This window comes from Cryptomeria japonica, unplaced genomic scaffold (genome assembly GCF_030272615.1).
Source record: "Cryptomeria japonica unplaced genomic scaffold, Sugi_1.0 HiC_scaffold_157, whole genome shotgun sequence".
NCBI classification, from domain to species: Eukaryota; Viridiplantae; Streptophyta; class Pinopsida; order Cupressales; family Cupressaceae; genus Cryptomeria; species Cryptomeria japonica.
In genome coordinates this window covers 15,001-25,568 of record NW_026728979.1, presented here as the reverse complement: position 1 = coordinate 25,568, position 10,568 = coordinate 15,001, and the positions used below count along the sequence as shown (strand labels likewise).

Genomic DNA, 10,568 nt, shown 5'->3' with positions numbered 1-10,568 from the left:
CCGATCAAGACATCGACCCCAACTTCCGAACTCGCCTCCAACGACCGAACCAGCGCCTTGGTGCGCACCTTGCAACGCACAGTGCCAACATTCGCCTTCCTGCACGTGGCAGGTCATCGGACCCAAATTCCGACCTCGCGAGTATGCCTACATATCGAATCGGTCATCGGACCCAACTTCCGACTTCATCCATACCGTAGGGTCTTTGAGGTTGGCGCGGTGCGCTCAACCCGGGGAGTCGACCCAACGAAGCATACACCTCCCCTATATAAGCTATTTGTCCGATTCCCACACCTGTGTAGCTTGCACCTCCGATCAGGACATCGACCCCAACTTCCGAACTCGACTAAAAAGACCGCACCAGCGCCTTGGTGTGCACCTTGCAACGCACAGTGTCAACATTCGCCTTCCTGCACATGGCAGGTCATCGGACCCAAATTCCGACCTCATGAGCATACCTACTAATCGAATCGGTCATCGGACCCAACTTCCGACTTCATCCATACCGTAGGGTCTTTGAGGTTGGCGCGGTGCGCTCAACCTGGGGAGTCGACCCATCGAAGCATACACCTCCCCTATATAAGCTATTTGTCCGATTCCGACACCTGTGTAGTTTGCACCTCCGCTCAGGACATCGACCCCAACTTCCGAACTCGCCTGCAACGACCGAACCAGCGCCTTGGTGCGCACCAAAAGTGCGCACTTTTGGAGGGCACTTTTCTGCGCTCCAAAGGTGCGCACTTTTGGAGGGCACTTTTTGGAGGGCACTTTTCTGCGCTCCAAAGGTGCGCACTTTTGGAGGGCACTTTTTGGAGGGCACTTTTCTGCGCTCCAAAGGTGCGCACTTTTGGAGGGCACTTTTTGGAGGGCACTTTTCTGCGCTCCAAAGGTGCGCACTTTTGGAGGGCACTTTTTGGAGGGCACTTTTCTGCGCTCCAAAGGTGCGCACTTTTGGAGGGCACTTTTTGGAGGGCACTTTTCTGCGCTCCAAAGGTGCGCACTTTTGGAGGGCACTTTTTGGAGGGCACTTTTCTGCGCTCCAAAGGTGCGCACTTTTGGAGGGCACTTTTTGGAGGGCACTTTTCTGCGCTCCAAAGGTGCGCACTTTTGGAGGGCACTTTTTGGAGGGCACTTTTCTGCGCTCCAAAGGTGCGCACTTTTGGAGGGCACTTTTTGGAGGGCACTTTTCTGCGCTCCAAAGGTGCGCACTTTTGGAGGGCACTTTTTGGAGGGCACTTTTCTGCGCTCCAAAGGTGCGCACTTTTGGAGGGCACTTTTGTGCACTCCAAAGGTGCGCACTTTTGGAGGGCACTTTTCCTGTGCTCCAAAGGTGCACACCTAGGTGAGCACCTTCGACCACACCTTGTAGCACACCAAACTCTGACTTTCGACTTCATCCGCAATGCAGGGTCTTTGAGGTTGGCGCAATGCGCACAACCAGGGGAGTCGACCCATCAAACCCAACACCTCCCCTATATAAGCTATTTGTCTGATTCTCATACATGCGTAGCCTGCAGGAGCAATTAGGACATCGACCCCAACTTTCGGCTTCTAAACGAAAACAAGGTCTTTGAGGTTGGTGTAATGCGAACAACTAGGGGAGTCAACCCATCAAACCCAACACCTCCCCTATATAAGCTATTTGTCTGATTCTCATACATGTGTAGTCTACAGGAGCAATTAGGACATCGACCCCAACTTTTGACTTCTTAACGAAAACAAGGTCTTTGAGGTTGACGTAATGCGCACAACCAGGGGAGTCGACCCATCAAACCCAACACCTCCCCTATATAAGCTATTTGTCCGATTCTCATACATGTGTAGCCTGCAGGAGCCATTAGGACATTGACCCCAACTTTTGACTTCTTAACGAAAACAAGGTCTTTGAGGTTGGCGTAATGCGCACAACCAAGGGAGTTGACCCATCAAACCCAACACCTCCCCTATATAAGCTATTTGTCTGATTCTCATACATGTGTAGCCTGCAACAACGATTAGGACATCCACCCCAACTTCTGAATTCGTCTGCGTTGACCGCACCAAAGGTGCACGCCTTGGTGCTCACCAAAATCCGACTTCCGACTTCTTCTGCTATGCGGGGTCTTTGAGGTTGGCGCAGTGCGCACAACCAGGGGAGTCAACCCACCGAATGCAACACCTCCCCTATATAAGCTATTTGTCTGATTCTCATACATGCGTAGACTGCAGCAATGATTAGGACATCCACCCCAACTTTTGACTTCTTAAACAAGACAGGGTCTTTGAAGTTGGTGCAGTGCACACAACCAGGGGAGTCGACCCATCAAACGCAACACCTCCCCTATATAAAGCTATTTGTCCGATTCTCATACGTGTAGTCTGCAGCAGCGATTAGGACATCGACCCCAACTTCCGAATTCGTTTGCATTGACCGCACCAAAGGTGCACGCCTTGGTGTGCACCCTGGAGTGCACTTTGGTGCTCACCTCGGTGCACACTTTGGTGTGCACCTCGGTGTGCACCAAAGGTGCGCACCTTGGAGCGCACCAAAGGTGTACACTTTGGAGCGCACCACATAGGGTCTTTGAGAGGTTGGCGCAGTGCGCGCACCAAGGTGGGTGTTGAGGTGCGTGCCGAGGTGGGTGGGTGCTAGGGTGCGCTCCATGGTGGGTGCCAGGGTGGGTGCGTGCTAGGGTGGATTCCAAAGAGGGTCATAGGGTGGGTGCCAAGGTGGGTTGGTGATATAGTGGGTTCAAAGGTGGGTACTAGGGTGGGTTCCAAGGTGGGTCACAAGTTGGGTGCCAGGATGCGTGGGTGTTAGGTTGGGTGCCAAGGTGGGCTCCTGCGTGGGTGGGTGCTAGGGTGGGTTTCAAGGTGGACGCGAGGGCGGGTGCCAAGGTGGGTAACAAGTTGGGTGTTAGGATGGGTGAGTGCTAGAGTGGGTGCCAAGGTGGGTGGGTGCTAAGGTGGATGCCAAGGTGGTTCACAGGGTGGGTGGGTTCTAGGGTGAGTTCCAAGGTGGGTCACAGGTTCAGTGCTAGGGTGGGTGTCAAGGCGGGTGTCGAGGTGCCTGGGTGCTAGGGTGTGGATGCCAATGTGGGTCATAGGGTGGGTACTAGGGTGGGCTGCAATGTGGGTGCCAAGGTGGGTAACATGCTCGGTGGGTTCTAAATTGGGTGCCAGGGTGGGTGTGCACCCACCTTGCCCGAGGTGGGTGCCAAGGTGCCAGTGTGGGTGGGTGCTAAGGTGGATGCCAAGGTGGGTGAGAAGGTGGGTGATAGGTTGAGTGGTAGGATGGGTGGGTGCCAAGATGGGTCACAGGGTGGGTGCAAGGGTGGGTAGGTGCTAGGGTTGGTGTCAGGGTGGGTGGGTGCTAGGTTGGGTTCCAAGGTGGGTGCGAGGGTGAGTGTCAAGGTGGGTCACAGGTTAGGTGCTAGGATGGGTGAGTGCTAGGGTGCAAAGGTGCCAGGGTGGGTGCTAGGATGGGTCGATGCTAGGGTGAGTGGCAAGGTGGGTCCACAAGTGTCAAGGTGGGTGCCGAGGTGGGTGCCAAGTCGGCGACTGCTATGGTGGATGCCAAGGTGGGTCACGGGGTGGGTGCCAAGTTGCTAGGTTGGGTTCCAAGGTGGGTGCCAACGTGGGTGCTAGGGTGCGTGGGTTAAAGGGTGTGTCACAACGTGGGTGCCAGGATGGGTGCGCACCCACACTGGCCAAGACGGGTGCGGGTGCAAGGTTGGGTTCCAAGCCCGGTCACAGGCTGGGTGCTAGGATGGGTGGGTGCCAAGGTGGGCACCAGGGTGGGTGCACCCACCCTGGCCAAGGTGGGTCACGGGGTGGGTCCTAGGGTGGGTAACGGGGTGGGTACTAAGGTGCGTGCCAAGGTGGGTCATAGGGTGGGTGCCAAGGTGGGCACCAGGGTGGGTGTGCACCAACCCTAGCCAGGGTAGGTCACGGGGTGGTTGTCGGGGTGGGCGTCAAGGAGCCAAGGTGGGTGGCAAGTAGCCAAGTTGCGTGCCAAGGTGGGTGTCGGGGTGGGTGCCAAGGATCCAAGGTGGGTGCCAAGGAACCAAGGTGGGTGTCTGGGTGGGTGCCGAGGTGGGAGCCAGGGTGGGTCCCAAGGTGAGTGCAAAGGTGGGTGCCAGGGTCAAGGTGAGTGCCAATGTGGGTTCCAAGGTGCCAGGGTCAGGGTGAGTGCCAATGTGGGTTCAAAGGTGCTAAGTTGGGTGCGAGGTTGGGTGCGAGGGTGGGTGGGTGCCAAGGTGTGCTAGGTGGAAGCCCGGGTGGGTCGGCATCCCATGGGTGTCGAGTTGGGTGCCTGATGGGTGCTTCTTGTCAAGTTTTAGTCGTCGGGACTCATTTCGAGCCTTAGAGGTCGTTTCTTGTCCGGTTGCCCTGTCTTCGACCTGGGAACCCAATTTTGGTCCTCGGGTCCCATTTTTTTTTGTCTCGCATCCCACTTTTGGCCTGTGGCCTTTTCGGGGTCGATTCTCGTTTTGGGCATCAGAGCATGTTTCTTCTCCTAAAACCCAATATTTGTTTATTAAGTCTCGGAACACATTTTTGTTCTCGTGGACCCATCATGGGTCTTGGAACGCATTTGTGGTCCTTGGGTCCCATTTTGCATCCCGAAACTTGTGTTTTGGTGCTTGATCCCTATTTTGGGTGCCCACCTTGCACCAAGTGCGCACCCGGGGCAAACCGAGCGCCTTGGTGCACCGGGGCAAGATCGAGCGTGCACCCGAGGCGCCCCGAACATGCACCAAGGTGCACTCGGCCCACATGTGAGCGCAGGTCGTTGCGCCCGAGGTGGTGTGTGGGCACCGCGTTGCAGACGGGACACTGCACGCACACGACGCCCCCTCCAGGTGCACGCACGTAGGCCGGGCCGGGTGCACACCCGACGCCCTAGCAAGGTGCGCGCACCCGGGCAGGGCTCACACTTGGCGAACGGGGCGCACTTCGCGAGGGAGGGTGTGCACCTCGACGGGGGTGGGTGGCCGGGGTGGATTCGCACGTGGGTCGCGGTTTGCTAAGTACACACTGCGACAAGCTCATAACGGGTGCGATCATACCAGCATTAGTGCACCGGATCCCATCAGAACTCCGCAGTTAAGCGCGCTTGGGCCGGAGTAGTACTGGGATGGGTGACCTCCCGGGAAGTCCCGGTGTTGCACCCTTTTTTAGTTTTTCGCCGGGCGTCGCAATGCTATTTGAATAAACCTTTTGCCCGTTTGCGTTCTCGTCGGGGCCGGGTCGGGCCGGGGTGCGCTGCCCGCACTACCGCGCGCGCGGGGGCGACACCGAGCGCGCACCCGAGGCACCCCGAGCACACAGGCCACGGTGCAACCCGGGCGTTGTGCGCGCACCCCGGTGCGCCCGAGGTGCTGCGCGCGCACCCAGGTGAAATCGGTGTGCACCTCGGCCAGTGCGCGCTCGGTCGAGTCGCGCACGTTGGCCAAGGTGCACGGTGATGTTTCTTACTCTAAGGTTCCGCACCAGACGCCCGGGACAGGTGAGCGAAGCTGGGCGGGGCCGGGTGCGCGGCCGGGGCAGGTGCACGCAGCTGGAGAGAGCTTTGGAGCACACTTCGGAGCGCACCAATGATGCGCTCCATTCAAAAGTTTCCTGAAAAGGCAAAAAAAGTTGAGATTATAGAATTTCCCACTTGAGAGATTGTAAAAAAAAAAAATTTAAAATGAAGGAAACGCGGGTGCCAAGGTGTGCGCAGCCCAGCCAAGGTGTGCGCACCAAGGCGCCCACCCTGGCGAAGGTGCACGCAAGGTGCGCACCCGAGGCAAACCGGACAATTAACCCAACTTTCGACTTCGCGCGCACCTTGGAGCGCACTTCGGAGCGCTCCTTGGTGCGCACCAATCTTGGGCACCTCGGAGTGCACCATGGCGCCCACCAAGGTGCGCACCCGGGGCAAACCGAGCTCCGACTTCGTGCGCACCTTGGAGCGCACGAAAGGTGCGCACCATGGCGCCCACCAAGGTGCGCAGCCCAGCCAAGGCGTGCGCATCAAGGTGCGCACCCTGGCGAAGGTGCGCACCCGGGGCAAACCGAGCTCCGACTTCGTGCGCACCTTGGAGCGCACAAAAGGTGCGCAACCCAGCCAAGGTGTGCGCACCCCGGTCAAACCGAGCTCCGAATCGTGCGCACCAGAGGTGCACGCCATCGTGCGCACCTTGGAGCACACTTCGGAGCCCTCCTTGGTGCGCGCCGATGTTGCGCACCTCGGAGCGCACCCGAGGAAAACAATGCAATTAACCCGACTTTCGACTTCGTGGGCACCTCGGAGCGCTCTCGGGTTCGCACCTCGGAGCACACCGAGGTGCGCACCTTTGATGCGCTGCCTTCACCAATTTCCAGAAAAGGCAAGAAAACATTGAGAAGGTGTGCGCACCGAGGTGCCCACCCTGGCGAAGGTGCACGCGAGGTGCGCACCCGGGGCAAACCGGGCTCCGACTTCGTGCACGCCGCACCTTGGAGCACACTTCGGAGCGCTCCTTGGTGCGCACCAGGGCGCGCAACCCAGCCGAGGTGCCCACCCCGGCGAAGGTGCACGCGAGGTGCGCACCCGGGGCAAACCGGGCTCCGACTTCGTGCACGCCATGGTGCCCACCGCGGCGAAGGTGCACGCGAGGTGCGCACCCGGGGCAAACCGGGCTCCGACTTCGTGCACGCCGCACCTTGGAGCACACTTCGGAGCGCTCCTTGGTGCGCACCATGGTGCCCACCAGGGCGCGCAACCCCGCCGAAGGTGCACGCGAGGTGCGCACCCGGGGCAAACCGGGCTCCGACTTCGTGCACGCCGCACCTTGGAGCACACTTCGGAGCGCTCCTTGGTGCGCACCATGGTGCCCACCAGGGCGCGCAACCCCGCCGAAGGTGCACGCGAGGTGCGCACCCGGGGCAAACCGGGCTCCGACTTCGTGCACGCCATGGTGCGCACCGCGGCGAAGGTGCGCACCCGGGGCAAACCGGGCTCCGACTTCGTGCACGCCGCACCTTGGAGCACACTTCGGAGCGCTCCTTGGTGCGCACCAGGGCGCGCAACCCAGCCGAGGTGCCCACCCCGGCGAAGGTGCACGCGAGGTGCGTACCCGGGGCAAACCGGGCTCCGACTTCGTGCACGCCGCACCTTGGAGCACACTTCGGAGCGCTCCTTGGTGCGCACCATGGTGCCCACCAGGCCGCGCAACCCAGCCAAGGTGTGCGCACCAAGGTGCACGCGAGGTGCGCACCCGGGGCAAACCGGGGTCCGACTTCGTGCACGCCGCACCTTGGAGCACACATCGGGGCGCTCCCGGGTTCGCACCGGCGTTGCGCACCGTGGTGGGCACCTCGGAGCACACCAAGGTGGGCAGCGAGGTGCGCACCTTTGATGCGATGCCTTCACTAATTTCCATAAAAGGCAAAAAAAAAACGAGATTTTAAAATTTCCGTTTTGAAAGATAGTGAGAAAAAGGGAATGCTGGTGCCATCTTGAGCCCGCCCTGGTGCGCAGCCCAGCCAAGGTGTGCGCACCAAGGTGCCCACCCTGGCGAAGGTGCGCGCCCGGGCAATTAATCCAACTTCCAACTTCGCGCGCGCCAGGGTGGGAGCGCACCCAACAACCGGGCCTGGGAAGAGCCAATGCGAGAAACCCCACCAAACGCTCTGACAAAAAAAGAGGGGGCGCTCCAGTAACCCCGCTTCGGAGCGCACCCTGGGCAAACCCAGCCAAGGTGCCCACCCCGGCCAAGGTGCAGGCGAGGTGCGCACCCGGGGCAAACCGGGCTCCGACAACGTGCACGCCGCACCTTGGAGCACACTTCGTAGCGCTCCCGGGTGCGCACCTCAGAGCACACCAAGGTGGGCAGCGAGGTGCGCACCTTTGATGCGCTGCCTTCACTAATTTCCAGAAAAGGCAAAAAAAAAAGGAGATTTTAAAATTTCCGTTTTGAAAGATAGTGAAAAAAACGGAACGCGCGTGCCATCTTGAGCCCGCCCTGGTGCGCAGCCCAGGTAAGGTGCCCACCCTGGCAAAGGTGCGCACCCGGGCAATTAACCCTACTTCCGACTTCGTGCGCGCCAGGGTGGCAACCGGGCCTCGGAAGAGCCAATGCGAGAAACCCCACCAAACGCTCCGACAAAAAAAGAGGCGGCGCTCCAATAACCCCGCTTCGGAGCGCAGCCGGGGCAAACCCAGCCAAGGTGCCCACCCCGACGAAGGTGCACGCGAGGTGCGCACCCGGGGCAAACCGGGCTCCGACAACGTGCACGCAGCACCTTGGAGCACACTTCGAAGCACTCCCGGGTGCCCACCGGCGTTGCGCACCGTGGTGGGCAGCGAGGTGCGCACCTTTGATGCGCTGCCTTCACTAATTTCCAGAAAAAGGCAAAAAAAAATGAGATTTTAAAATTTCCGTTTTGAAAGATAGTGAAAAAAAAGGAACGCGGGTGCCATCTTGAGCCCGCCCTGGTGCGCAGCCCAGGCAAGGCATGCGCACCAAGGTGCCCACCCGAGGTGCACACCCGGGGCAAACCGGGCTCCGACTTCGTGCAGGCCGCACCTTGGAGCACACTTCGGAGCGCTCCTTGGTGCGCACCATGGTGCCCACCAGGGCGCGCAACCCAGCCAAGGTCTGCACACCAAGGTGCCCACCCCGGCGAAGGTGCACGCGAGGTGCGCACCCGGGGCAAACCGGGCTCCGACTTCGTGCACGCCATGGTGCCCACCGCGGCGAAGGTGCACGCGAGGTGCGCACCCGGGGCAAACCGGGCTCCGACTTCGTGCACGCCGCACCTTGGAGCACACTTCGGAGCGCTCCTTGGTGCGCACCATGGTGCCCACCAGGGCGCGCAACCCAGCCAAGGTGTGCGCACCAAGGTGCACGCGAGGTGCGCACCCGGGGCAAACCGGGGTCCGACTTCGTGCACGCCGCACCTTGGAGCACACATCGGAGCGCTCCCAGGTTCGCACCAGCGTTGCGCACCTTTGATGCGCTGCCTTCACTAATTTCAAGAAAAGGCAAAAAAAAACGAGATTTTAAAATTTCCGTTCTGAAAGATAGTGAAAAAAACGGAACGCGGGTGCCATCTTGAGCCCTTCCTGGTGCGCAGCCCAGGCAAGTTGTGCGCACCAAGGTGCCCACCCTGGCGGAGGTGCGCGCCCGGGGCAATCCGGGCTCCGACTTCGTGCACTGCATGGTGCCCACCAAGGCGCGCAACCCAGCCAAGGTGCCCACCGCAGCGAAGGTGCACGCGAGGTGCGCACCCGAGGTGCACACCCGGGGCAAACCGGGCTCCGACTTCGTGCACGCCGCACCTTGGAGCACACTTCAGAGCGCTCCTTGGTGCGCACCAGGGCGCGCAACCCAGCCGAGGTGCCCACCCCGGCGAAGGTGCACGCGAGGTGCGCACCCGGGGCAAACCGGGCTCCGACTTCGTGCACGCCATGGTGCCCACCGCGGCGAAGGTGCGCACCCGGGGCAAACCGGGCTCCGACTTCGTGCACGCCGCACCTTGGAGCACACTTCGGAGCGCTCCTTGGTGCGCACCATGGTGCCCACCAGGCCGCGCAACCCAGCCAAGGTGTGCGCACCAAGGTGCACGCGAGGTGCGCACCCGGGGCAAACCGGGGTCCGACTTCGTGCACGCCGCACCTTGGAGCACACATCGGGGCGCTCCCGGGTTCGCACCGGCGTTGCGCACCGTGGTGGGCACCTCGGAGCACACCAAGGTGGGCAGCGAGGTGCGCACCTTTGATGCGATGCCTTCACTAATTTCCATAAAAGGCAAAAAAAAAACGAGATTTTAAAATTTCCGTTTTGAAAGATAGTGAGAAAAAGGGAATGCTGGTGCCATCTTGAGCCCGCCCTGGTGCGCAGCCCAGCCAAGGTTTGCGCACCAAGGTGCCCACCCTGGCGAAGGTGCGCGCCCGGGCAATTAACCCAACTTCCAACTTCGCGCGCGCCAGGGTGGGAGCGCACCCAACAACCGGGCCTGGGAAGAGCCAATGCGAGAAACCCCACCAAACTCTCTGACAAAAAAAGAGGGGGCGCTCCAGTAACCCCGCTTCGGAGCGCACCCTGGGCAAACCCAGCCAAGGTGCCCACCCCGGCCAAGGTGCAGGCGAGGTGCGCACCCGGGGCAAACCGGGCTCCGACAACGTGCACGCCGCACCTTGGAGCACACTTCGTAGCGCTCCCGGGTGCGCACCTCAGAGCACACCAAGGTGGGCAGCGAGGTGCGCACCTTTGATGCGCTGCCTTCACTAATTTCCAGAAAAGGCAAAAAAAAAAGGAGATTTTAAAATTTCCGTTTTGAAAGATAGTGAAAAAAACGGAACGCGCGTGCCATCTTGAGCCCGCCCTGGTGCGCAGCCCAGGTAAGGTGCCCACCCTGGCAAAGGTGCGCACCCGGGCAATTAACCCTACTTCCGACTTCGTGCGCGCCAGGGTGGCAACCGGGCCTCGGAAGAGCCAATGCGAGAAACCCCACCAAACGCTCCGACAAAAAAAGAGGCGGCGCTCCAATAACCCCGCTTCGGAGCGCAGCCGGGGCAAACCCAGCCAAGGTGCCCACCCCGACGAAGGTGCACG

General features: G+C 60.4%; 1 non-coding gene across 1 annotated transcript; it reads left to right on the top strand.

Annotated features, from left to right (window-relative positions):
* The first annotated feature begins 5,037 nt into the window (after positions 1-5,037).
* On the top strand, positions 5,038-5,156 carry LOC131866925 (5S ribosomal RNA). The gene has a single exon (XR_009365524.1). It is a non-coding gene; the product is annotated as a 5S ribosomal RNA (ribosomal RNA).
* The last annotated feature ends 5,412 nt before the right edge of the window (positions 5,157-10,568 follow it).